General features: G+C 32.3%; 1 protein-coding gene across 1 annotated transcript in view; it reads left to right on the forward strand.

The window, feature by feature from the left end:
- Positions 1-4638: 4638 nt before the first annotated feature.
- The window catches only part of Rab26 (RAS oncogene family member Rab26), a 483609-nt gene continuing 463770 nt past the window's right edge, over positions 4639-24477 (forward strand). The window contains exon 1 of the mRNA XM_075363858.1: positions 4639-4760. The gene's annotated coding sequence lies outside the window, so the exon portion shown is untranslated. The remainder of the gene's footprint in view (positions 4761-24477) is intronic.

Genomic DNA, 24477 nt, shown 5'->3' on the forward strand with positions numbered 1-24477 from the left:
CTTTTTAATTAACGCCCCATCTGCAAAGGTAACCCCCGACTTGCTGGCTACAATCTGGAATGAAATCAATTTCAGGTGGGATGTATGTCGCATTACAAATGGAAATCATATCGAAACAAAGTGAATGTTGGGTGACAAACTTTATGTATTTTTCTATTAAATAAAACGTCAACCGAATTTGTAAGTTATCTCAATAAATTTATCCTTTTAAAGTTGTGAAGTCCTTTTTAATCACCCGGAATATTGCGATCAGTAATATAATATAATCAGTATATATAGACTCACCTTTTTTTTTTTCATTAAGCCGAATTTCTTGATATTTATTGATTTGGGTATTTTTTCTTAGAATCCTAAAACTGCAATAATAATTTGTTAATGAGCTATCTTCAAAATACTGTACTCTTGTATCTCAATAGTTTCAATCCAATTTCAGTACTATAAAATAAATAATTTATTCTGATATCAATCTAACCAAGAATGAGAAGATATGATTTCACGGATAAAAAAAAAACTGCCGCAGCATTGTCTGAGTGGGCGAAGGAAAACTGTGGTTGTAGTAAAACCTATATTAGAGTAGCGGTACAAAACGTGCAATAAAATAAAATACCCACCGGGTTGGTCTAGTGGTGAACGCGTCTTCCCAAATCAGCTGATTTGGAAGTCGAGAGTTACAGCGTTCACGTCATAAAAAAGTCGGTTATTTTATGCGGATTTAAATACTAGATCGTGGATACCGGTGTTCTTTGGTGGTTGGGTTTCAATTAACCACACATCTCAGGAATGGTCGAACCGAGACTGTACAAGACTATACTTCATTTACACTCATACATATCATCCTCATTCATCCTCTGAAGTAATATCTGAACGGTAATTACCGCAGGCCAAACAGGAAAAAAGAAAGAACTATAAAATAAAAAATAGAATCGATTAAAGTTCATATTAATAATTTAAAAGCTAAATAGCTTATACGAAAGAAATAAAATAGATAATAATTGAGAAGGCGTTAATGAAAACTATATACCGGATGTCCGAAAAAGAACTCCGAGGTTTCAAGAACGAAGTTTTTATTTTGTAGACTCAGTAGTGTTTTATGCGTATTCTTGAAGCAACAACAGTTAAAGTTTAGTTTACACATTCTGCGTCAGAATGCAGATATGTTAGACTGTTGTACAGGCCAAGCTATTATGAGCCTGGGCTTCAGTACCAGGGCGTCGCTACAAGAGAAAGCACAGTGAATGTACTAGCTCGCAGAAACAAAATCAGTGACTATTGTACAAAGAAATTGTACGCCAGTCTATCGTAGAAATCTAATCTGTCTATCGAGTGACAAAAGTATACGTATTGGTGTGAACGGTTTTTGAAAACCGGAAGCGTTTTGAAAGGAAACTCACCAGGTTGGCCTAAAAGCCCCGAAAACACAGAAAAAATTGGACTGTCTTTCCAGTGAAGTCCAAAACATTCAGTTCGTAATGTTCGTCGTCGACTAGGCTTTCCTAAAAGCACTAACCATGATGTTTGCAAGCGATTGAAACTTCGTGCTTATAAGCTGCAGCTTATGCATGAAATTATACCGAAAATAATAAGCCATAGATATTTCAATTTATGACGATTACGTTAGACTTGATTTCTGCCGATGAAAACTATCTGTAGTGCATTTTATTTTTTGATAAAGTAACATTTCATGTTCATGGAGTAGTGAATCAATTATACCGAAAATAATAAGCCATAGATATTTCAATTTATGACGATTACGTTAGACTTGATTTCTGCCGATGAAAACTATCTGTAGTGCATTTTATTTCTTGATAAAGTAACATTCCATGTTCATGGAGTAGTGAATCGCCATAATTGTCGAGCATGAGGGTCAGAAAATCCATACGAATCGGTGGAATTTGCGATTATCCGAAAGTGAATGCCTAATATGGTATCATGCATAATTGAATTTTTGAGCCATTTTTTCCTCCTGTGCAGACTTTTACAAGCATAGCGTATTTGAATGTGATAGAAAACTTTATGTTTACTCAGATTGAAAATAACAGAACAGAACCCTTCCACATCGTATAGAAGTTGTGCGCACTGCGCTCAAGGACAGGTTTCCAGAAGGTTGAATAGACAGAGAAACACTCTTCGCCTGGCCAACGCGAATTTGATTTTTTTTTTTTTGGAGCTACGTAAAAGAAATCGTGTACCAAAACAAAATCCAGACACTTGACCACCTATGTCAAAGAATAACAGCCATGGAAGCGATTCCTGCAGACCTGCTCACCAGAGTGTGAAATGAGGTGGATATCGGTTTGACGTCTGAATTACTGTAAACGGTGTTCATTTTGAGTTAAATTAAGAAATGTACTTTTATGAAATAGGACACACATTTTTAATTCTAAATGTAATAAAGTAAATTTTAATTTAAAAGTAAAACTTAAAATTATTTTTCGGACACCCGGTATTTACGTACACATTAAACGGATATGCAAATAAGTTAGTTTTTGAATCGAATTTTTATTATTTTAAAGTCGTCGTCAGTGTAACATTATTTCCTTCATTAAAAATAGCAAGGAAACGTAAAAACGTCAAAGAAAACAAGAGTTCTTCAAAAACCAAAATATTTCAATGCTCTTGTGGCAAGGGAACTCCACCGACCTGAATCCCATTGAAAATTTACGGGCCATACTTAAAAGAAGACTTGGAAAATTGAATTGTAGCACAAAAACTGACATTAGTTCAGTAATACAGGTTTGGTTTCGAGATGAAGAAATCCAAAATCATTATTCTAGCTTAGTAGAATCAATGCCAAAGAGGATTAATGAGATAATCAAAAACAAAGGACACAAACTATTAAATTTGAGTAATTTTGACTATTAAACATTTTTTCTTTTCAAAATAAGATTTTCTGTTAAAAATACTGTGTTCGAATTAATTTGTTCGCCATTGTACAGGTCGTGTTCCCCCTACTCTCGCCGTTCAAGGTCAATGTGCGTCACAGCTCGCTGCGTGGCATTCAAAATGTTGTTGGTTGTTGCTACGTCGAATACGCTACCCCTTTTCGGTTTCTCTTCTCCCGTTTTTGGTTCGGTTTATCTTGGACCCCTCAGTATATAAAAAGCCAATGTCTCTCGTTTGTTCCCGATAACTGCGAAAACTACTGAACCAATCATTACGAACGTTTAACTGAATCTTTCTTGTGACCCCTAGAATGTTTACCACAGTTTGACAGTTTACCACAGTTTACCACAGTCCATGTCAGTAACGACCTTTCAGACGTTTGTTATGTGATTTACTAAATTTAATGTTATTGTCTATAAAAGATCAATTTGTATTATTATCATTTGATATGTATAAAAACAAACTAATTTGATTTAAAATGAAAGGGATTGACGACTTTCTAATATTTAACAACTGATTTATCCGGTAAGTTGTGAATCGCGAAAACTCGAAGAGCAACAGTCTATACGTAATTAAAAAACTATCTCCAATTGTTGAAGTTCTATACGCATATAGCGCGAGCGAAGCCGCGACGGGAGATAATACTCTGTTATAAACATATTTCTCTGATAAAGGATATAAATGAAAAAGAATTTAACGTTCAATTGTTTTATTATGAACATTTTTGAATCATTAAAAACCAATTGGAAAAAGTATAATTTTAACATTCTTTTAGATTCAATTCTAAATGGTCAAACCATATTAAATTAGAGTGGATACGTACGATATAACATTTAAATAACGCTTTAATATTGGAAGGACAGGTAGAAGGGAAAAATTGTGTAGGCAGGCCACGTTTGGAATATCTAAAACAAATTGTTAGGGATGTAGGATGTAGAGGGTATACTGAAATGAAACGACTAGCACTAGATAGGGAATCTTGGAGAGCTGCATCAAACCAGTCAAATGACTGAAGAAAAAAAAAATTTTCTGCATTCTCTTTCCATTTGAAATTTTCGTTAACTGGTAAACCTTGATGTTTCAATGTTTTTTTTTTTGCATATTGGATCAATATTATAAAATCATCTAAATTGGGAGAGTGTTATTGTGAAGAATTAAGTAAAAAAGGTAATAAACTTAGTTTTCTTAAATTAAGATATTAAACTCTTTTTATCGAACCGTCTGTTTATGATGAAAAGATAATAATATCACTTTCTACGGATGAGAAAACAATTGACCTTGAATTATTTGAAAATATATCAAGGTAGTATTTTAAAGCCAAAAAAAGCTGGCTTTACAATTGTATAATTTCTACAAAAATATATATATATATATATATATATATATATATATATATATATATATAATTTAATCGGTATAGGTTTAATCATGAAAAATTAGTAATAAAAGGTATTACAAACATGACTATTTCGGGACCTTATAAACTAAAATGATTATTGTTCGACAGTTTAAACGGAAATTCCATTGATTTTTATCTTAATTTTTCATTTCCGGTAAAAACTAATCTATTTTACCAACCAGAGCAAATAACGACGTCATGATGATCAGTTATACTTAACGACAAGTTATGAGTTGGAATTGCGTTGAAATTAGGCTTTATGTCCTCTTGAATAGTGATAAAAAAATACGCAACCGCTTCCTCTTCCAGTTAGATTCGTGTTACTGTGAGAATTACTTAATGATTTGCACTATTCTATAACTGGATCACTTCATATCTGTTTATTTTTTTATTTATGAATTATATAAAAAGGAAGTTATGAAGTGAAATGAAAACTTTTAGTTAAATGTATTTAATATATTGTGTACTCTGAATTAAGGTAAAGTAAAATTTGTAATTATTTTTTATGTATTCATATATGCATATATATATGTGTGTGTGTGTGTGTGTTTAAAATATTAATCTTTTTTAAATATGCTTATTTTCTGACCTTTTTGGGGAAAATAATCCTTATACAAGTTTTCTGTTCAGTATTTCGAAATATAATAATTCCAATTGTGTATTAAAGAAAGTTGAGATTTTTAAAAGAATTTTTTTGAAACGAAACCGTGCAAATATTTCTATAGCAATTTACAACAGTTCGGTATGTGCTTTTTGTTACATTACGAAAAGTTATTGCTCTTAAAGTAATCGGAATGGATTTAATATAAATGTACTGATTTTATCTTCTTTAAATAATTAACTTGAGTTTAATTTTATATAATCCTAATGCAGTTTCGAACAACAGATAGAAAAAAATCTGTCGCGTTGAAATGGCTTAATGAAAAAAAAAAATCGGGGTAGTAATTTCTACAATTGTAATAGTTATTTGATAAACTTTTGTGATTGGAACTGATATGAAACGAAAATACGGTTGTAATTTATTGCAAAATTCTATAATTTTGGTCATTTCCATTTAAAACAGTGCAGTAAACATTTTAGAAGTCCATTGGATAAGTTATATAGTTTTTTTTCATTGTGGTAATTTATACATAAATCTTTAATTGATGACTTGAAAGATGAAGAGGAAGTTCTTTTGTATTATTTTTATAATACTTTTCATAAATGATTGTGAAAGTTTGATAGCTGCGTTTTCCAGATAATCCGAGATAAAAAATTTTTAAGAAGAAATTACATGTTCGAAATGGTTGATTTGAAGATTTTTTCCCAGTCTCTTTACATTATTGCTTAGTACTGAATTGTTACAGCGTATCAGACATACTTGATATTTAAAGCATTTTACGCTGTAAATTTTTTTTTTTTTAGTTTTAAGTATTTGTTTTTTATAATTAGCTTTTTAACTTATTTAGAATACATTTTACCAAAATCATTTTAAAAAGAATATTAAAATTAACAAACCATTTCGCTTGACTACAAATAAACCTCCATTGAACTCTTTTCAGGAAATTTTCAATTCAACCCATATCTGTTTTTACTTGTAAAATATCGATTACGATATTATTTTATTTTATCGGAAAGACCATCCATGTGATGGTCTCACTACTACTTTATATAAAGTAGCCTAACAGCTTAAATTGTACATTCTAATCGCCCTAAAAATTTTTTATAAAGTTAGATTTTTTAAAATATTAATTTCTTCAATCCAGAAAGACTTAGCTCACAATTAATATTATTCGTCAAAGTACGCAAAGCGTGAAAGCTTAGACGCACATTAGTTCTACCTGGAGTAGTTTTGGCCCTGCAATAATACAGTGGAGAAGATAGTGTGCATGAAAGGACTTCTAAAGTAGAAAGAAGCTAGTCACCGGTCCATTAATCCATCCCCACCTTTCGCATCAGTTAAACTTTTTAAATTCTGCCGAGTAGTAGCAATATGTACGATTATTCGGCATTGCTTTTATTACTTTTATCAGGATTCACACCTTTACATTATTTGCATAAGGCTTATTTTTAAATGCAGGTTTTTTGTTTGCATATCCATTAATTCGAATAGAAGTAAAAAAAGTTGGCAAAGTATTGCGATGACTTTCCCGGCTACTCTGGTCAAGTCATACAATACCTTGCACAACTTTTTCAATGCGAAACTTTTCCAAGACTGCAATTCAGTCATTAAGTTTTATTTTTATTTTCATTATAAACATAAATAACAAAAAGAAAATCCGATTTTTTTTTTTAATTTTGGGGTCCTCGTATACATGAGGGATTTTTTATTGATACTGATGACCAAAGTAAGAATTAAGCATCAAAATTTCTAAAATCCAAATAAGAAGAATTTTGATTTTGGAGGTTTTTTTACTCTACTGGGACAATTTAGTAAACATTTTTTTAAAAAAAGAAGTGATCCTTAACATCAAAAAAATAAAAATAAATAAAAAATAATAATTTTTTAAAGTATTAAAAAATTAAGTATAGCTTTTATGATAGTAATGAAACAATTGCTTCTTATTTTGGGTCCAGGGTTATTATAGGGACCAAAACTACTTAATTTAATTGCCCTTAAAGACGCAAAAGAAAAAAAATTAATATTAAAAATCAAAAGAGTTAACAGCCAAGAACAAAAAAGCAAAGTATTACATTTTTTAGAGGGGGAATAATTTTTATAAAATTATTTACATATAGATTAAGTTTAACAAACTTTGTTAAAGTAAAGGGTGTTCTCTAGATCGAACACCGTCTCCAGTAAAGGCTAATATAAGAACGTAAATATTTAAAAAAATCCCTTCGGCACGCCGGAAGGCGGAGGTAGATTTCACCGGTGGTAAGTAGGGGATGAAAAGATTTAAAGTTAACAAAAACTTCAAATTTACTCAATACGACAATGGTTGCATGCAAAAAACTGTTTCACATGTTTAGCATACGATAAGCACCATCTTCTTACAATTATTCCAGCAACACTTTGGTCGTCCCTTGCCATAAGGTCATATCAAAAATTGTTTTAGACAAATGTTTTAGGTATTGTTTAGACGCGTCTTCCCAAATCAGCTGATTTGGAAGTCGAGAGTTACAGCGTTTAAGTCCTAGTAAAGCCAGATATTTTTACATGGATTTGAATACTAGATCGTGGATACCGGTGTTCTTTGGTGGTTGGGTTTCAATTAACCACACATCTCAGGAATGGTCGAACTGAGAATGTACAAGACTACACTTCATTTACACTCATACATATCATCCTCATTCATCCTCTGAAGAATTATCTAAACGGTAGTTACCGGAGGCTAAACAGGAAAAAAAAGAAAGGTAATGTTTAGAGGACTAACGATCAGTTTTAACCAATTCCATACTGTGCCTATTACGGGAGGTATGATTTATTTTTGTTTTCGAAACCCCGTTTTTTCCAGCCCCTGGGCCAAAGGTTGGTGATATCAAAAAACTTTACTTACATACGTTTTAAGCTCCTATCCAAAGAATAATACGACCTTTTAACGAGTTCGATATTTTACTTAATAAGCAAGTTATAGCGATATTTTGTTTTTTCGAAAGAGCCTCCCATTTCCACCCCCATGGTTCGAGTTTGCCCATTAACAAACTCGACCGAGACTTTCGGTCGTTATATTTTATGTATTAATTTGAAAGTGATTGGCGCAAAACTACGGCAATCATCGTGTCCACAAGAAAGTGAAATATATATATTTCAGAGATGTGATTTCGGAGATGTGAAACGCGAAGATATGTCGACATTTTTCGGAAGTTGAATCATGGTACCCATTACAATAGGTAGCTTTCTTATGAAATCTACGTAAAAAAACTTATCTATGTTAAGATTCTGGGTGTTTATTTTTGAGAAATTCTAAACATTTGTTGATAACTCTTTGTATGATTTATAAAATAATAATAATAATAAATTAAATATTAAAACTTAAGGGACGAAGCAAAAAAAAAATATTTGTTTCAATTTTTAGAGCTGACGGATGATTTTTGAAATTTTTTTTAGATTATTTGTATATGCAATATAAGTAACAAATTTGCGAAAATAAAGTTGTTTCTATAGTTACTTTGAAGAAAACCTAAATTTTTTTCGCGATATCCCCCCACCACGCAGATCGAATTAATATGAAAAATATCCCATATATAGAAATATTTGAGCCAAATTTGAAGAAAATCGGTCCGTCAATTCTGAAATATAAGGCCAAAAGCAGTGCGATACACACATACGAGGCTCGGCTGATAAATTTTACACATGTATACGTAGCATGGGAAGAGATATTGGAATGAAATAAAAAATGAATAAAATTACAATACCTTAGCTACAAAATGCAGTATCTATTTTTCAATATAATCCTCGTTTACACTGATAAATGTTTCCCAACTTGTGACGAGTTTTTGCATTCTGTCACTGAAAAATTATGGCGGTCTTTCTCGGATCCAAGTGGCCACAGCTTCCTTCACCTCATCGTCGGTAGTGTAATGATTACCTTTGAGATCCCTCTTATCTCAAGAGGGATCTCAAAGGTTCTTCCATCATCTCGATGGAAGAAGTGGAAGTCGAACGGAGCCAAATCCGGCGAGTATGGCGGATGCAGAATAGGCTCAAACTTCAGCTTGCGGAGAACTATCAGAGAGTTTGCGCGGTCCCATCGTTCACAGATTTTACGGTAACCCAATTGTTCGATAATATGGTCAACTTGTACTTTAGATATTCCTAACTGAACAGCGATGCGTTGCTGGGTGATTCGCCGGTCACTTTGAAGCATTTCGTCCACCTCCTTTCGATGTTTCTAGTCAGTCACAGAAACCGGTCGTCCACTGCGAGCTGCGTCTTCAATTGTCGCTTTACCAGCTTCACATTAGCGAAATTTCAACGCTCACCTATTCACAATAATCCTGTCAACAGTTTCACTACCGTAAACCGCTTTTAAACGATGAAAAATATTCGTAGGATTCACATTTTCTGCTGTTAAAAATTTGATCACTGCGCACTGTTTTAACCGTGTTGACATATTGGCCGTACTCGACTCCATTTTAACTGCTACTGAAAACAAACCGGTAAACGGATTTCAACGCATTATCGCAGTTTTGTAGAGGGGGATTTTGTTATCATGTGCTGCCACGCCCAACTCGATAGTAACGTTTGTCTCCTTGTAGCATGCTAGCGTGCAAAATTTAATTTTTGCACGCTAGCATGCTACAGCGTGCTAGCCGAGCCTCGTATGTACGCACATACATACATAAGTTTATTTTATTGTCTAGAATCTAGACAAAAGACAAATGAACAAGTTGGATCCTAAAACGTAAAGATTTGCAAAAAACCAAATACCCCATTTTTGATATGATCACCATACTTTTTCCTTTAATATATTTATTCTAGCTATATTCGCCGGAAAATTAAAATAAATTAAAATAATTTTTCTGTAAAACAAAATCGACATACAAAAGAGAATTCTCTCCAAGGTAAAACAAAACAAAACTTTTTAGGTCCTTAAATTTTTATTTTCTAAAGTCGGATCCAAATTGCAGTAAAGGTTAATAAGGTGATTGTTACTTTTAAGTTGGACCAAATTGATAAAATTGAAATTTAAACTAGGATTGAAAAAATAATATTATTCTTTGTTTTTAAATCTTTTTTTAATCCGGTTGCGCGCCCGCGCACACACACACTCACTCACACACATCCCTGTCGCAGCTCCTCCCGTCTAACCAAGCGGGCTCTGACCTCTGGACCCGTTGTGTTCATTAAATTTATGCTTGTGAGAATAATTTTAAATAAAAATAAAACCTGTTCAATTTATAGAAGCTATCAGTGTACTGTAATTTTTTCAGAGCACCAGTTTTGGGCAGTACAGTACCCAAAACTATGCGTGATCTGAAAAATGCGGGTTTCAGAATAGTTGGGCTGTATCTTAAAAATATTACATATAACTGGTCACCGTACGAAGTACGAGTAAATATCTATTTTGCCCGGTTTTTAGCGTTACCCGACAAACGCTACTAGGAGGTGACCGTTCTTCATTCTTCATTATTTAATTTTTATTTTTATTTATTTTATGGTTTTAGTCAAGTAACCGGAGGCAGGTGCAGCCAGTCGCGTCACACATACAGTAATAGTGGCTGTGTTGGTTGAACCGCCGCTCCGTACACCTCGCACCCCTTAAAAAAACGAAATTCAACAAAACCGGATATTTATCTGAATAGTATTTGTGTTAAAACTGGTAAAAATATTGTGTGACAAATTACATTAACATTACATTTAAAATTACAAATAACACTATTTCTAACAGCTGTTACACTATTTCTAATAACTTGCAAGCCCAAATCTAATGAATATCTCCTTTAGTATAGTCGGAAAAGGGGAAAATTTGCAGTTTGTTGAAAATTTGTTTACCTCCCTTCACCCCTTTCACGCTTCAATTTCGAAAAATCTAGTAATGATTTTTAGATATTTACATGAATATTATACACGCCAAAAATCATGTTTATATCTTCATTTGTTACCGAAAAATTAAAAACATATCCTCTTGACATATAACAATTAAATGACACTAATAACCAACACTCAGAAATCATCGTATAAAGTTTCATAAAAACCGGATATCCAGTCTGAAGATACCAAACAAAATGAAAACTGACGAAAAATTAGGTGTATTATCCTTCATTCCTGAATAAAATTGCTCCAATACGTAACCAAAGTGACATAGTTATGTAATGGAATCATTTAATTGCGATTGAATCCAGCAACTACAAAAAAGAAAAAAGAGTTCTTATCCGTACCCTTTTATGAATAAGATCAGACAGCACCAGAAAGTGTCCTAATTACCTGAGTAGCGATAAATTATATGAAAAAATTTACCTACACTTAAAGTAAAATTTTAAGATTCGGGACCCACAAAGTCCTATCTTCCTGTCCCTTTAACCAATCATGACCAAAATTAAATAGTACCAATGCCCATTTACAGAAATCATTATGTTGAATTTCATTCGAATCGGTCCAACCAGTTCGGAGATATCAAGCAAAAACTCCCGCCAACATACACACATACAGAGACCTATCCTTCCGAAAATTTTTAGCGCTAAAATTCTGTTTTTTGGTTATAGTGAATCATATCAAGATCTACAAAAACGTCAAAGCGTAAAAAATTCGACTCGATTAGTGTACTTATATAGTACACTATAAGGGCACTATATAAGTATGTTAACGTTTTTTTTTTATCACCGTAACACATGTTACTAACACGTGGTCTTTTAAAATACTGCAAGGTACTGTATATTGTCCAATAAATACATTACACTTGTTATTTGTATACTTTTTCTTCCTCCTTTTCCCATAGTTGTTGGGTTGTCAACAACTATACAATATAAATACATAGCCGGGAAATTAACAAGCCTAGCTTTAAATTAGTCGTGATATATTAAAGTGAAACATTTCATTAAATTCGGTTCAGCCGTTCCAACCTAAGTAAAAAAACAACATATAACAGTATGATTTAAGTAAGATAATTCGTTTACTTCTGTAAGGAAAGCGAGAGTATAGAAAGAGAGTTTACATTGTGTAAACAAATATATAAAAAAACTCTGTCGCAGCAAGTACATCAAAAGGGATAAAAGTAATGATTTTTGAAAATAGTATTGCTTTCGGTTTTTTTTTTATATCACGTTGCGTTAGTATCATGTGTTCTTTTACAATACTGTAAGGAACTGTGTTTTGTTCCAATAAATACAATGTTCTTGTATATTTCTGTTTTTTTCTTCCTCCTTTCCACGTAGTTGTTGAGTCGTGACTGCGTCAATTACCTAACACTCCAACAAGCCACTTTGATACTGCTATCCATAATTTGTGTGGTTTTGGAGCCGTAGTCATAAAAAAATAAAAGGTTCAAATTGACCCAAAACGATTAAAACTTCAAAACTGATTTTCTGGACACCAACCCCTTTCCTTCATACCAGATCCATTTTGGATTCTTGCGAAACTGAAGTACTATAACGAAACAAGTTCACACCTGGCGGTGCTCGCAAAAATCTGACTTTGACTTCAAACGTGATGTTTTGAATTTGAGTCATTGCGACACCAGTTGGCACTTGGTGGTGCTTGCAAAAATCTAATTTTGGCTTTCTAACATGTCACCCTTCAACTTACAACATGAAAACCTTGAAAACATACCCAAAAACCCAGTTTTTTGCTTCTAACGCCAATAGGCTCTATTCCCAACAAGTTTACAACAACCCCCACCAAGTTTCGTCAAAATCGTTTAAGATTTGCGACCAGTAGAGTGGACGAAAAATCTTATTCATATATATATATATATATATATATATATATATATATATATATATGTATACAGACGTTGCAGAACCGTGTTCAGGAGACTCCAAAACATAAAAAAAAGTTGTTTCCCTCCTCTCCGACACCCCCTTAGAAAATTTGACCGGTTAGCGATTTATACAAATTATTTGGAAATCCGCTAAAAATTATTTATTTTAATTAATTGAATTCATCATTTAAATAATTGGGAATATTATTTGCAATAAATAATATACGATAAATATTACAATAGACAACTTAATGACAGAAAATTATTACTTATTAATAAGAGGAATAACAGTTATAATACAACATAAGTAATATTTTATAGTACGTGTTCTTATGAATTTTAAAGATACGAATATATCCTGTATCGTGTGCTGCCTGAATGCTGTTTGGTTGAAAAACTACAAAAATCGGCAGGTGGGTTGGTTATTTCTTTAGAACAGCTGTACAATAGTTGTGTCCTGGTTTTTAAATAGCCTAAAGTAGGAAGACAGCTGCGGCCTATTTATTATTATTATTATTTATTTACTTATTTCACTGGATCACTTCTTTTTTTCTTTAGTTTTTTTTTTATTCTCTTAGTAAAACTTCCCTCAGGTAAACAAAAAAAATGCCCAGCAAAATTATTATCCTTTCTAAGCGACTTTTTATTTAATTACAAAAACTTACTAATTTGTTCTAACATTGTCTGTATATAATTAAAATATATGTATATAATTAAAAAATAATCATAAAGCGCCACAAAAAAATATTATAAACTACACATTAAAATTTTACTTCTACTCTCTTTGTACTTACACATTTTTTTAAAACATTTTTGACATTTTATTGATGTTAATTGAAATTTTTAAATAAAGATGTTTAAAGAGCAACAGAAAAAACAAAAACACGTATTAAAGATCAGTATGGAATGGAAAGAAATTAAGAAAAACAACAAACCAGTCAAGTATCCTTCAACAAAAAAAAAAGAATACCGTTTAAATACCAACGATTTTATAATTGTGTGGCAAAGTTGATAAACTAGTTCCGTAAATTAAATTCGCTTTTATCTTCTTGTGGCAAATCAACAACTAAATATTTCTAAAAGCAATTTAAATTTCTTTTAATACAATAGGACTTTTTTTAACGACTAGTGCTGAGCTACATTTTAAGTTAAAATTTATAAAACCTTTATATTTAGACAACAAATTACATTTAGACAACAATGTATTTAAACTAAATGGATTATAAAGCAAGTCAAAGAATACTAATAAACGCACACGCACGCGCACAAACTCACATACTTATTAACACACCACAAACAAGAAAGATGTTGCAAAATACTATTTAATCAGCACAGCATTTAGGCTACGTACACATGAAAGCGATTGCAACCGCGCGATTGCAGTAGCGCGGTAGTGAGGTACACGGAATTGCATGAGGCGTACACATTCAATCGCTCGTTTTTGCCGATCGCCCGTTCTGTCGCGCGACTCGAAGTTCTGGCTGTTGCCGCTCGACTACCGCGCGTTCTCAAGTACACTGTGGTATATTGGTTTGTACATGTGATCGCGCGTTTTGAAGGTACGGTAGTAGTTTTTACTTTTTGTCATCCATTTATATTGTTTTATTTCATTGTCGCAATACAAATTGGACACTGAGCGATTTGATATAGAACGTTTCATAGACGAAATGGAGAAAAAGCCAGCTCTGTGGGATGTACAAAGTGCGGAATATAAAAACAGAGAAAAAAAGTAAATTTTGGGAAGAATTGATGGAACTGTTCAGTGAAGAAGGCGATTCTATAGAACACAAGAAAGTTCTCGGTAAGTGAATAACTTCTATGAAATCTTTATGTATCATAAATTTTAATTTAAAAGGGATTAATTATTCCTATGAATATTCCTATTTATGTGAAATTATGTAAGGTTAGGAATAAATTGAATAACTTCAAGGTGTTATTGTAAACACACTTTTATTATCGTGGATTACATTTTTTTTATTTACATGATAGAACTTGGCCTACATGTTTCTATTTTATGATCACTGATATTTATATTTTCTCGTCCTGCCGTGGTAATTTTCCATCTGTAACAAAATACTCTGCTCACTTACCTCACTTACCTCACTTATTTCTTCCGCGAAATGTACGTTAACATTTAACGGTCTATGGAATATGCGCCACTTGTTGGTCATTATGCCAAAAGCGCATTCAATAAATCGTCTAGCTCTTGTAACCTGTAATTAAAATTTTTTTTTTTTTTTATCAGTAATTTGCCAACGTAGGGTCGCATGATGTTGTCAGTGATCCCGAAGGCGTCATCTCCTACGAATACGTGGGATAAACCTCCTACGTCACTTCTACATATCGGTTTTGGATCAGGAATATTTAACGAACCGTTAATTAATTTTCGGTACAGTAATGATTCTTGAAACACTGAGGAGTCGCTAATTTTCCCATATGCCCCATTGTCTACGAAGAGGTAACTGTAATTAGCATAGCATACTGCCAACAACAAAACTGAGAAATAGTTTTTGTGGTTATAGTATAGGGAGCCAGTATCTATAGGTTGTACAATTCTTATGTGCTTACCATCGACAGCCCCGATGCAATTTGGAAAATTAGCGTATCTGCAGAAACACTCTGAAACTTCTTCCTGCTTCTCTTTTGTATAAATGTATTTTAATCTTGTCCAAATTGCTGAACATACTTTCCGTACCAATTTTGCGACTGTAGACTTGCCAATACGGTAGCAATATTGCAGATGACCGAATGAGCATCCGGTAGCTAAGTAACTGGAAAAAACAGACAAACAAATGAGACTAGAATCGGTCGAAATTATTGGAAAATATATTTAAATTAATAAAAATTTACATATAAATTTTTTGTTTGGAAAAAAATTTCTGTTGTGTAGGCTATAAAAAAGGTTTTCATAGTTTTCATGACTTCAATTTTCAATTGTTTCAGGACGTTCAAATTTGTTCCTTAAACAGATGTCTTTCTGATTACCGAATATTAGTAAAGTTATTTTTCTATATGCATTTATTATTTTCAGGTTCTCATTTACAAAAAAAATGGAAAAATATTAGAAACTGTTTTGCCAGGAAGTTGAAAAAACAAAAAAAAGCCGAGACAGGGTCCGCAGCTTTCTTTCTTTTTCCTGTTTAGCCTCCGGTAACTACCGTTTAGATAATTCTTCAGAGGATGAATGAGGATGATATGTATGAGTGTAAATGAAGGGTAGTCTTCTACATTCTCAGTTCGACCATTCCTGAGATGTGTGGTTAATTGAAACCCAACCACCAAAGAACACCGGTATCCACGATCTAGTATTCAAATCCATGTAAAAATATCTGGCTTTACTAGGACTTGAACGCTGAGGGTCCGCAGCTAGAAATGGAAATCCTTACGTTTACTAAATCGTTTACGTTTTCTTGAAAAATGTTAAAAATAAGGAAACAATTAGTAATCTAGACGACGAATCGGCTGAAACTCTTCCGACCGACACTGAACGTCATGTAATTGAAGGTTGTAACTCAGACGTTTTTCCTGTTCCAAAAAATAAGAAAATCAAAATGAACCCTTTGGACAAGCACTAAGCAGATATTTTGGCGAGGAGTGTCACAGTAAGGGAAAAACGGGAAGAACAACTGAATAATCTGGATGATGATAAGCTATTTTGTATGTCTTTGTTTAAAGAACTTAAAAAAGTTCCTGATCATGCCCGAATGAGAAGGAAAATACAGCTAATGGAAGTCTTACAACGAGCGCAGGATTTCTATAATCCGCTCCCCAATCAGTCACCCATCGTTCATCCATCCTACTCAAACAATTTCAATCAAAGTCCCAGTCATCCGTACAGTCAAGGGTATACAACATTTCCATCCAATTTTTTCAACTCATCTACACAGTACACACCTATACAATGTAGTCAAATAATTACCGACGTTACAACAAGCACTAATCCGGTTGCTGTTGCACCAATACGGTCACCAGCAGAAAGCGTAATTTCTAATCATAGTTCTGAAATAGATCTATACAATTAATACATCTATATAATTAACTCAACTCTCACTAGAATAATGAGAATTTATTGTTTTAATGTTAGTTACTAGTTATTACTGTAAATTTATTTCGTATTTCAAGATAACATTTTTTTCTATTTCAAATTGTCTTATTCCTCTTTCATTTTATCCACGCTACAAGAATGTTTGTTTTCATTCGGGTGTGATCAGGTATATAAAATTTTTTTTGTATTTTCATATTAATTGTATTCTTATTATTTATATTCAGAATCATTTCGGATTTGTACAATATTAATTAAAATAATATCTTAAATATTAACAAAGTAAATGACTTACCTCAAAGTTATTACGAGTTTTTCTTCAACTCCAATCGCAAGTCTCACATAATTCATACTCTGTGAAATATCGTCTTCTATCAACTTTTATAAAGTATCAAAGGTTTTTGTGGACCTTCGGAAGTTATCGAAGAATTTCGGTTCGTATTCCTGTAATTTTGGATACAGTGTTACAAATAAACTATGCGTCAGTTTATCTCTTAAAACTGGATGCACCCAATATTGCCTCTGTCTTTGCCTGCGACGACGGTATCGCTGGTAACAGAGCCGCAAACTCACAACCTCTTCAACTTCCATTTTTATTTAAAAATGACATGAAATTCCCGGCTGTGAGCAGCTACAGTAGTATTGGGCAATCGCGCGATTTACGCTTGAATGTGTATGCACATCTTATTTTGCAGTTGCGCGGTTAACGTGGGGACAGTCGCTTCATGTGTACGAGCCCTTAACGCCACCCTGACATTCACTGCTCCCAGCGGTAGTCCTCTGAAGAAATTAACATAGGGAAAGGTTAGCTCAGACACAAGTTAACAACTTTTTATAACTTCAGTAAAATATCTATCAACGATTTTAAAACCTTTTCAGTTTTAAAGCAATGTATGTCATGAATATCAAAAGTCAAACATTCAATGATATTATTTCTGATTTAATTACTTACTATGCAATATCTCATTGATACTTTCTACAGACCGCATTATTTTTTTTTAGAAAAAATGCAAATATAAAAGTTTACAGTAAATCCACTCCAGCCTTTTATTGACATCTTATATAACAATATGTTGAAAGTCACTCATTATCACAATTCGACCATTACAAATGTTATATACTGTGTTCGGCGTAAGAACTATCCTAGCTCTTGATTGAAGAAGTAAGATTTTACAGCAGCCAGTGCGATTATGTTAGTACAGTAATGTGCCAGGTTACTCAATTTATTAGTCCTCATCAGTATATATATATATATATATATAATATTTTTATTATCTATCGTGTTTTTGTCAACAGTGATATAGCTTTATAAATGTAGCTGCCATGTACAATAATTCTAAATAATTAGATTCAGTCGGCGCCAAACGAAAACATCAAATAATAAATGAATCATTCTTAATACAATTTACTTATCGTACGCATAACCTTCGAGACAGTGTATTACAACGCTACGCGGTTTGTTTACACAAGATAGCTCTTAGAGTGAACTTGCAATTTTACCTATTATATTTTTTTTTATGTTTAATATAAAAATTGAATAATGTTCCATATACAATAAACTACTGTTATTAATACAAAACGAGTATTTAGTTTCATGTAATGATTTCGCAACAATTTATAATGTGTAATAAAAAATATAAATTTGTTAGTAGTATAAACGACAAATAAACATATATTATTTATTTCAATAGATTGTGTAAGTTTCTACCAGAGAACTATTATCCACAGAAAACTTTTACTTGTAGAGAATTTAATTCTGAATAAATGATGTAAGTTAAGTTGAAGTTGCTTGGAGATGTTTCTCTAGCGCCGAGACCCAAAGTATACTTCCAGCATAATGGCCCGCCTTCCCGCTTCTCTTGTACCGTTTCCATTCGTTTAAATTATAATTTCCCTGAGAAATGGATCGATCGTGGAGGTTCACATTCCTGGCCACCAAGATCGCCTGATCTAACACCTTTAGATTTTTGCGTCTGGGGATGTACGAAAAACATTGTATACAAATCAAAAATACATTCTCGGAATTAATTTTCCGCATTATAGATGCGACTGAGCAACTTAAGGACAACCATAAAGAACTGAAGAGAGCAACAAAAGCAGTACAGAAGCGTTCCAAGAAATGCGTTGAAAATGGCGGACTCATTTTGAACATTTATTGTTCAAAAACGTATACTGCACTTTGGTCTAGTGTACTGTTTCTACACGAAATTCAAATATTTTTAACTTTTCTTTGTTTTATTCAATTTATCTTACACCATTTTGTTGAGAATTAAATTCTCTACAAGTTTTGCATCATAAGTTTTATGTGTTTATTACCCATTTAACAAAGTTATTGGACATCAAACGTAAAAACAGGATTTTGTACCTCTATTTATTGGTATTCACCCAAGATTTCTAAAAACTACTGCAGATACGGTTCTTTTACATATTTTATTCGTTTTTTTTTTCAGGTCAAAAATCATAAAAAAAAATCACTAATTCTCTTCCCTTAATTAACGTTCTAAAAATGTCAGTAGGACCTCATTTCACCGGGATAGTTGAAATCCGAGCGAAATCCTTCACTTGTTGTAACTCGCAAACGTAGCATTTTAGGATATATTATTGTATTTTTTTATTTTCACGAGTAGAATAGATTATGGAAATCCCGGGAAAACTTCGTGATGTATCTGTGTATTACTCGTAAGCATCGAATTCAATCTTGGATTTCTTTATGAAATGTAATTTTATTTATCTAGAAATGTTCTCGGGTCGAGTTTTGTGGTACAGCCCGACTAGACTCGAGTCCTGAAACCTTAGACTCAAAATTCGACCCGAAAATACTCATTCAGCCCGGCCCGAATTTGGGCTCTGTTTCGAGCCATAGCTCAAGTTTAACGCACCCCTTTCCTTAAAAAAAAAAAAAAAAACACTCCAAAATCAATTATAAAATGGTCTTAGGTTTGATGTTTTATACCATAGTTATTATTATTTTTAAATGCATATTTTATTTTCTTATTCCATAATTTCCATGAATTCTATAAATGTCAATTTTTTTTTTTTTAAATTCAGAAATAAAAATAAAATATGCATCTGATCTGGTTTAAGGTGGAAACAAAGTCAAATCGCGTCACTCAACTTTTCGCGAGTGAATTTCTCAGAAAGAATACCTGGAAATAGCGGAATTTGAAAATAAACATATGCGACTCTGAATTCACCATCTTTTGTAACAACGGGATTGTTTCACAAAGCACATCAATTTATTGAATCAAACCCTTCAACTTAAAAATTGGCGCCATTACGTCTGGTCATTTACCTGAGTTTAAAAATAAATATTAATTCATAGCCGCACACATTTGTTTGATTAAAATCGGTTATTTTTGAGTGTTGTAGTTTTATAATGTTCGTATCAAAAAATACTTTTCTTCCTTACTTACGAGTATTATTTACACCTTAAGATTTACGAGAATAACACCAGATCATGAATACTCATGTTCTACTTTTTCAGTAATAACAAACAGCTGCAGGAAACCTCATATGAATCTTTCTCAATTTTATAACGAGCAAAACTAAAAAGCATCATTTCTTCCAAGCTTTCTCACTTTACGTACTTAGTACTTTACGTTTTAGTAGAATAGAACACTAGGTTCAAAGAAAATTAGTCAGTTTTATGACAACATGTATTGCTATTGTACATAAAATTCGGTTGACGTCGGAAATTCGAGCTTTTCGGGGGGTTGGCCCGTTGGGCTGAAATCGCCAACTCGACTCGAGGGTAAAACTGCCGGCCCGCCTCGGGCCGGGGTCGAACTCGAGGTCCATCTCTAATTTTACCGCAACTCAGTCAGTTTTATTTAACATCTTAAATCGCTGTTTTTGTTTTTTTTTATAAAATAAATTTAACAAAAATTCCCCTCTGCATTTATTCAAATATTTAAGTTCAAAGTACTCGATTACTATAAAAACATGGTTCTTGGTCGTTTTTCTACCGAATCATAAGCCTTGAGTTGAAAGCCTTAATCATAAACCGAAACCATATCTATTTAAAAGCGCTCGTATTTGAAGTACTCGTAATTATAAAAAAATAATTTTTAATTCTGTTAAAACGATCCATTTGAATTTTTATAAATAATTTTTAAATCAAATAATAATACAAAATAGTTAGTTAGACTTAAAAATAAAAAATCCAGTAAAAATATTGTTCAAATGTTTTGTTGTATACAATCCGCATCATAGCATGATTTCTTGTTAAAAGCTTGATTTGTATTGATTTAATATTTGTTTACAGTCATCGTTTAATCTATTATTTTTTTTTCGGATTCATTTTTCTCCTTATTTCATAATTTTTCTTATAATTAATTTGTATAAAATATTCTCTCTTTATTTTGGTACTTAATCTATTTTTTGAATACCTGAAAATGATTATTACTTTTTACTTTCTTGGCATAATAGCTCTAGAGCTGTGTTGCAAAAACGAAAGTTTGGTAATAAGTCAAAAATGCGGTACGGTTTTTTTTTTCATTTCTCGACGTTTCATGACCCAGGAATCCCCCCCAAAAAAAAAAAAAATGGATGTAATGTACGTACGTACGTATGTATGTGTGTGCGTGTTTGAAGCTTAATAACGTTTGACTGGATAAACCGATTTTGATGAAATTTTGTACAGAGACTCGTGTATATGAAGCGACTTATTGGTAAAATTTTGGGGTCAATATCTCCGGTGGATGTGGGGGATTTGGGGTCAGTTTTTCTCAAACTTGCCCGCACACTTTAGATTTAGCTCAGTACATGGATGCATGCTTAATTTTTAGAAAGAACTTGCCCCAAAATTCTCCCCTTTCCCCAAAATCGAAAAAAGCTACCATTTCATTAACTTCAATTTTTTTAATCGAATTATTTTTTAATGTCTTCCTAGGATAGTAGTAGTGCAAGCGACCCCCCCCCCCAAAAAAAAAAAAAATAATACTTTGGGACAACATTGAGGGTGGGGGAGCCGATCAAAGTTTAAAAATTCACCCTCCCTCCATCAAAAAATAAATCTTACATAACTTTTTATGGTTACAGATTGTTATTGAAATTTTCTTTTTTAGTTTATTCCGTTTAACATATTAAAAATAAAAAATAAACATTTGGAAGGTGTTTTGGAGCTAGAGAAGCAGAAAAAAATATCGATTTTTTTAATTTAAAAAATTTTTTTAATTTACTTAACAGTGATCATTTTCCAAAAAAATCTCATCATGAATTACCCCCACCCTAAAAAAGAAATCTTAGATACCTTTTCTTCATGTAGAATTTTTTTCTACAATATAGAAATAAATAATCAGTGCCAAGAAAGTATTAAGTTTTGTAGTCAGCTTTTTCCTTTTGATTTAAAATTGTTAATTCCTTTATTTGTATCTGCGGTTTTTTCTGTATTGAGTTTTTTATGGATTTCTAAACGTTTTGTTATATATTTTTTTTTTTTATTCAATATGATTTTTAAGATATTTTTCTTCTGGTCTTACGTTTGTAGTATTGTAGTTGAAATAGTTGCAGATTTTGTGCCATCGATTCTGCTTAATTTGAATATTTATTTCTGATGGTTTGTTGTTTTTTTTTTTAAAGTTCATTGGTTTTATTTGTGATAAGTTCAGTTGAAATATTTTGAGAACATATCTCATATTAAAAAGTAAAATACAGAGAGATTCACAAAGAATATAACAAACTTTCAGTACATGTTCTACTGGTGAAAATAAAGAAGAAAGTTTATATAAAACATAGGCTCGGAAACGCTTCGTTAGTTAGTGTCGGCTGGTGAAAGATTTTCCTGGTGAAAGATTTGGTTAGAAATGCTAGTAATGTAATTAAGAACTGTAATTTTGATCCCGAATTTCATTCTAGAGGTTTTTGCAATGATTTAAAAACAGATTTAATTGTAATGAATGAGTTAGAAATTTTTCGTTTTGGATATAAAAGACTTAAATAATTAACATTAGGTAATATTTTTCAATTTATTAGTTTTTTAGACTGGAAAATAAAAAACTTTTCTAATTGAATGGTATAACTTTATTCAAACTGAAGGAAACTTAACTGAAGATTATTATTTTTTTTTAATATTGAAATGGGTTGTTAGGATTAAAATATCTTGTCGATCTTCGTGGTAGCGTCTCGGTCTTTCATCCGGAGGTCTCGGGTTCCAATCCCGATCAGGCATGGCATTTTTCATACTCTACAAAATTTCCATTTCCATATTTCCACGTACACGTTTCCATGGTGAATTAATTAATCAAATAAAAAAAACCCACTGATTTAGGTGAATTACGACTGATAAAATACTTATTTAATAACGATGAATTCACAAATCACTACTATTTTCGTTCTAACAGCTTTCATTGCCATAACAAAAAGTAAAAGGTCATCTCTATATGTAGGGTGTCTCGAGAAGAAACGGAAATAATTTCAAGTGAAAATAGTAAAAAGGTTTCATATACATACGTGTACGGAAACGTTTTGTTTTCGAGTTTTAGTTTGCGAAAAACTTTGCTCTGATTTCTGCTCAAAGAGTAAAACGAAGCCATACTGAAATTTTTGTAATTGATAATAAGTTCAAGTAACAATTAAAAATAGTTTTTCAAAAAAATATTTCTAAATAATGACTTATTACCATTTGTTAATATTTTTAATATAACATAATGAAATGTAAATCATACTTTTATTAAACTATTTGATTTAACTTTTCTTTTTATTTACTTTCAATAACTGATTTTGTTTCAAGGTATTTTTCTGTTTTGAAATTATTTTTGTTTCGGTTTAAAATTAACGGATAATTTTTCTTCCGCGTTTCGGTGTGTTTTGTTTTTGGCAAAAGTCAAATTACTTAAAACGCTTCAAGTTCAGTCGATATTAATCATACATTTTCTAGCGACTAAATTCTCAACAAATTTTGTTGCAAAATTTTATTCATTTACTAGCAATTTTACAAAGTTATTTTAAGCGACACTATTTTTTTTTTATTTTACAATATTTTTTCGAAAATTACTAGTTATAGTTCTGGGATCTGTTTTATTCAATTTTGCAGATCAAAAGCAACATGAAACAATCAAATATATCCTTTAATTTAACTTCCAAGAATTCCAGTGTTGCTTATTTTCACCTTTGATGATGATTTGCAAGCTACAACGAGGATTGTCCAGAAATTAAAAACAGTTTTTGTTTTATAACAAATTTATTGTATTTATTTTAAAGTTAACATGCGCTTCATAATCTAAATTTTTTAAGCAATTTTTCACATAATCACCTCCTAAGTTTAAGCATTCGTCAAATCGTGGCATGCCGTCCTCAAAGAAGTCTGCCACCCACGTCTTGATGGCATCGATACTTTCATAGCGGTTCCCGCCAAGAAACTCCTTCAGTTTTGTAAACAGGTGGAAATCGCTGGAACAAGTTCTGTACTGTACGGCGGATCATCAAAAACATCCTACCCGAAATCTTTGAGAAGTTCACAAGTTTTTTTAAAAGTTAACGTGACTTGTCATGAAGCTGACTTGCGAGTCAAAAACCACGCCGGCGCTTTTGAATTGCGAATTAAAATTCTGAATAAGAGTCAGCATTAATTGTCTCTCCGCGAGGGGTAAACTCAAACAGTACGACTTTGTGATGATCTCACAAAATTGTGGCCATCACTTTGCGTTTTGAAAATGTTAGTTTGAATTTTTTTTGGCTTTGAAGGCGATCGAGAATGATGTCACGAAGTGATTGAAGTTTACTCTCTGGTGTGTAGAGGAGACCCACGTTTCATCACCGGTCACTATATGATCCAGCATTTCATCGCCATCTCTGTGGTACCGTTCTAGGAA

This window comes from Lycorma delicatula, chromosome 4 (assembly GCF_047948215.1).
Source record: "Lycorma delicatula isolate Av1 chromosome 4, ASM4794821v1, whole genome shotgun sequence".
Lineage (NCBI taxonomy): Eukaryota > Metazoa > Arthropoda > Insecta > Hemiptera > Fulgoridae > Lycorma > Lycorma delicatula.